At 43.0% G+C, this 5448-nt stretch overlaps 2 pseudogenes; both read left to right on the top strand.

Annotated features, from left to right (window-relative positions):
• The first annotated feature begins 804 nt into the window (after window positions 1-804).
• On the top strand, window positions 805-2975 carry LOC126298029 (uncharacterized; annotated as a pseudogene).
• Window positions 1446-1563, top strand: LOC126299899 (5S ribosomal RNA; annotated as a pseudogene).
• Window positions 2976-5448: the final 2473 nt, after the last annotated feature.

Raw genomic sequence — 5448 nt, forward strand, 5'->3', positions numbered from 1 at the left:
AAGCGAGGTGCAAGTCTCATGCCATGTAACGTGCCGCAGCACTCCCAACGTCACTAACACCAGTGTGTGTTCTTACTAGGGAAGCAGTGAAGGAAAAAAATACTTATAAAAGAATTTGTTCTTCATACAAGGGAGCATTAGTTGTCAGCAGTATGGAAAAAATTTTCGGCTGTACATTGCGCGCAATAGACCGAGTATGTTAATTTTTTTGCAGTTCAAGTTATGTGAATTTGTTTATTGCTTTAAGAAAGGGTCGTCGACTTCAGCGTTAATCAGGCACAAATGCGTTAAACGTGACAAACTCTTGAGACGCAGAAAAACCTCATCAGTTCAAAAATGTTCAAATGTGTGTGAAATCTTGTGGGACTTAACTGCTAAGGTCATCAGTCCCTAAGCTTACACACTACTTAACTCAAATTATCCTAAGGACAAACACACACACCCATGCCCGAGGGAGGACTCCAACCTCCGCCGGGACCAGCCGCACAACCCATGACTGCAACGCCATAGACCGCTCGGCTAATCCCGCGCGGCGAACCTCATCAGTATCTTTGAAAACAAAATCTACTGTTGTCAGTAGTTGCGTTAGTAGTTGCAGCCAGAACCTACGTTCCTACAATACCACTGAAGTTGAAGGGTTTAGGAACTTACGTCACAAGTTCTTTTACATAGGTGCACAGTATGCAAAATCTGGCCGCGTAAATGTTAAGCCTTGTCCATGCCCGGTGGTTTGACAGGCCACGATCTGTGTTTGTGGTTTCTGAAGCCATTCAGTTTTTTGAACGTTTTCAGTCGGTGATAATTATGGAGTGGTTCAGTGAAGTGGGTATGGAGTTTGGAGACCTACGTGAGGGAGAACCTTCTGTCTGCAACCTGCAAAATGCTGCCCACAAAGGTACAAACTAGATGTATGATGCTTGGAAGCGAATCAAATGTAGCGTCAGCGCTGAGTGTTCTTTAAATGAACTAAAAAAGAAAAAAGAAAATCTAATGGTGACTTACAGAAAGCTTGCGTTAAACGTAAGGAACAGTACGAGAACTGGAGATGGTAATAACGAAGAGCACAAGCCGGAAAAGTTTGTATAAGAGAAAATGGCATCTGTTTTGCACAGTATCTACAACCCAAGCTAAACGGAAATGTCTGATAAAACAAGCTCATTTATGGATATTTTGAAGCTTGTTTTTGTCTCATTACCTACTTCTCATTAGCAGTTTCTACTCAATACTAGGTCTTAGTTCTCTCGTACAATAAAAAAATGTATGTGAATGAAAGGAAGTAGGGTGTGGAAGTAAACAAAATTCACATAGATGATCAATTTATTGAAAATTCCTGCCACAAAAACTACTTATTTTTAATAATAATAATACTTGTCTTTCCAAGCGAAGGAGTTGCAAACGCCCCTTGCTTCTGCTCTCGGTTTCTAGCTAATTTATTTACAGGTAGGGCCAACGGCCTTGCCGCAGTGATAACACCGGTTCCCGTCAGATCTCCGAAATTAAGCGCTGTCGGGCTGGGCTAGCACTTCGATGCGTGACCATCCGGTGTGCCGAGCGCTGTTGGCAAGCGGGGTGCACTCAGCCCTTGTGATGCAAACTTAGGAGCTACTTGAATGAGAAATAGCGGCTCCGGTCTCGGAAACTGACATACGGCCGGGAGAGCTGTGTGCTGATCACATGCCCCTCCATATCGGCATCCAATGACGCCTATGGGCTGAAGATGACACGGCTGCCGGTCGGTACCGTTGGGTCTTCACAGCCTGTTCGGGATGAGTTTATTTTAGTTTCTTTACAGATAAGAAGGAATTCATTGTACTTTTGGTCATTTGTCCAAGACCCAGGAATTGTTTTATCATCACAGCCAAAGATACCTGGAGGAGTACAAAATCTTGTTGATGATGGATTCTCCTCATGAAGTTACGCAAAAGAACGCGTGACTTGGTAACGCTGTTCACTTTCTCGGGCTCTAGAACCATTGGTTTTTTAAAAACTCGGAAAACAGATGCCATTATATCAAAAACATTTTCAACATTACGACGCGCACGAGATAACTGGTACCCGAAAATTCTCGCTTCCTTTCTCGTAAATACCAGGTCATGGCTTCATCATGTGGCGACTCAAGGCAAAAACTGCGTAGCCAACAGAGACATACGGTAAAATTTTATCAGATGAAGGCAGCTTCCTGTCTGGTGGTAGTTTCACTTGACCCCTCTGTAGTTTAAAGAACTGGGATGAATTGTTGAACACTACTCCATCACTTATCTGACCTTTGAATCCAATGTCCACAAATGTGAAACGATCCGCTAGAGCAAGACGTACCACACTAAAGGTCCCTTTGTAACTGAAAAATTCCATACATGTATTCATTGGGCTCTGTATTATGATACGTTTGTTGTCAATCGCCTCCAAAAAGCTCAGGAAGTTCCAAACATTTTCGTAATGCTATACTATGTCCAGCCATTCATCTTCATTTATAGACAACTGAAAAAAGCAAGGTTGTTATTCTATGCACATATAATGTAGTTAATTTAAATGTAGCGCTTCTTTTAAGAGTACCTCTAAATTTACAACATGGTTTCAAAAAGCAGGCTATATACTGTGTTGGTTTTCAGGAGCCAGAAAATAAATAGGATGACCCACCAAGTACTTAACTCGCAACACCTGATCCAGTAGAATCTTCTGAAATAAACACTGCGTGATACGATGATGAAAGTTATGCCACTGTAGCTACTGAAGTCGCTGTAATTGATCAAGGTGGACTTACAATAGGTAGGAAAAAAGTAAGCCTAACAGACACTAAAAGTTGAGAAACGTATGGACCGGGTGTAAACCTTTTATGAAAAAAGTTGCTAAAAAAGTGAAAAAAGCTAAAGATGAAAGCTCTTTATTTTTTGACCTGTTGTATTTGAAATTGAAAGCGCTGTGATGACACTCGCGAAATAGCGGTGCACAAAATCAACAACCTGGTATTCAATTAAAAAACAGAAGATACAAGATTCAACAGTCCCACTGGGCATAAAATACAACTATCAGTAACCAGGATCTTTTGCAAATACTGTTCCACATGGTCAAGTTGTGAATCCAGTTGGGTCATCACTGGTGGTTCTGAAAATTCTTTTTCTTCGGACGTCTCCTATGGGCATAATCCTCCAGCTACAACACCACCGCAGTATGGTTTCAATGACAATCAAATTGAAATACCATGTCGAAATGCATCTTAATATCTGCACACTTGCAATGTTAATTAAAAATTACTGCAGTTAAATTCATTTAATGTAAATGTATAAAAGAATAAAATTGTGACATTATATTTCAAATTGTTTTCATTTAAAATAACTTTAACCTTTACTTTTTTTTTGAAGTTCTTGTACTATGGCCTGAAATATTTCGTCTACGCATATGGAGACGGTTTGCTGTGAGAACTTAAATAAGGAAGACAAACTGGGATCACTGTCACCAGTAACAAAAAGTCGTAATGTTACATCTCGCCTCTCTTGAATGGGATACTTCCTCTCATGTTTTAGCTTGTTTTGGTCGCAATGGCCCGATTCTACTCGATAAAAATTCAGAATCACCTATTGACATTCGGCAAAAGTTCACAAATCTGCCAGATGGTTGTTTTCCCAAGTCACTATGCGTATCACTTGCATTGTATCTGCAAATCAGAAAAAATCTGAGTTTTTGTAACTTGAATTAATTTAGGCAGGTAGGCACCTACTTAATTTTTAAAAATTAACTGATTACGTTTCACTAGTTTTATTTATCGTCCCATCCTCCAACGGCTTTTCTGAGTCTTCGTGTTTCTCTTCAAAATATCGCCACTCAAGCATACCTAAGCCACTGGGGCACAGGCTGCTTGTTCATTATCAGTGCCCCAGCTCATTTCCTGGAAGGCACCGGCCTCCTGTTGGTGACTGACATCGATAAACTGACACCTGTTGATGGCTGGTGACCGTGTGAGATTCGCAGGGCCACGAGCTTTTCCGCACCGTGGGAATGGCTCGAGGTCGAAATTAGACACACCACGACGGACAACAACAGACCAGAAGTCTGTGAGGACGCTCGTAAAACCAAAGTCCGTGGGAACAAGATTGCTCAACGATTTCACGAAATGTTTCTCAGGTAGCTGAAAAAACTCAAAGCAAATATCCAACAGGAAATCAAAACTTACTTAGCAGCCAATGCATGTGCCTTTGAAGTGGATTTGTGGTCTGAAAAATGTACTAAATCTGAATACGTTTCCGTTGTTGATCACTATATGATCTCGAAATGAAAATTGAATCGCACGTTTTATGCACGGCGAAATTTCTTGCTGAAGACGCTAACACCAGTCTCAATGTTTGCAGAGAAATTTTGTCTGAATTAGAAAGTTACGACATTTCTGTCACAGATTTAGAAGGTGCAACATTTGTAACCGACCCGGCGGCTAATGTAAAGTCAGCTCTTTCGCCGTTTAAGCGGCTCCATTATATACCACACTGCATTGCAACTGTGCCACGACACGTGTTAGACGAAGAGAAATTTCTCAAAGAATCTGCTCCACAAACACTCAAATTAATAACAACCTCAAACATGATCACGAATTAGTTTAAAAAACTGGTTTGAGGCGAAGAAGCTTCTCATAAAAACGGTAAAGTCCGTGATAGATATCCACTGGAATAGCGCTGTCAGTATGATAAGAGTCTGTGGAAAGTACCATCGACGAGACTACTGCCGTACTAACAGAGCGGAATCAAATGCATCGATTAGAAGGTTGGAATAGGGAGCTTGCTACAGTTTTCGTCCCCCTCCTGTCGAAGTTTCGAGACGTCACTGACGAGCTTCAAGCAGAGAAGCATCCGACATTCGTTTTGTTTTGCTAAGACACTACGATATTACTGTCCACCGCTCTGTTTCAGAAACAACTAAGTCAACGCCATCGGAACTGTAGTTGTCGGTATGAATTCTATCTGCTTCCTTGTTGACGATGATGATGAGGTCCCATACTCCGAGGAGCGTAGGGGACGATGCGGGAGACCCGCACCGCTGTACTAGTCAAGGTCCTAGTGGAGGTGGTTTGCCGTTGCCTTCCTCCGACCGTAATGGGGATGAATGATGATGATGAAGACGACACAACAACACCCAGTCATCTCGAGGCAGGGAAAATCCCTGACCCCGCCGGGAATCGAACCCGGGAACCCGTGCTCGAGAAGCGAGAACGCTACCGCGAGACCACGAGCTGCGGACCCCGCAGGGGTCGGTTCTCGGCCCCTCGCTGTACTCCCTGTACACTGCCGACGCCCCGAAAATGGCAGGAGCTGAACTGGCGCTGTACGCTGATGATACAGCCCTGTTCACTCGCAGCATGAACGCCCAAGTGCTGAGAAACCGCCTCCAACGCGGGTGCGACGCCCTTGGGTCATGGGCAACCAAGTGGCGGCTGAAATTCAACGACACGAAGAGCCAGGCAGT

Source organism: Schistocerca gregaria, chromosome X, assembly GCF_023897955.1.
Source record: "Schistocerca gregaria isolate iqSchGreg1 chromosome X, iqSchGreg1.2, whole genome shotgun sequence".
NCBI classification, from domain to species: Eukaryota; Metazoa; Arthropoda; class Insecta; order Orthoptera; family Acrididae; genus Schistocerca; species Schistocerca gregaria.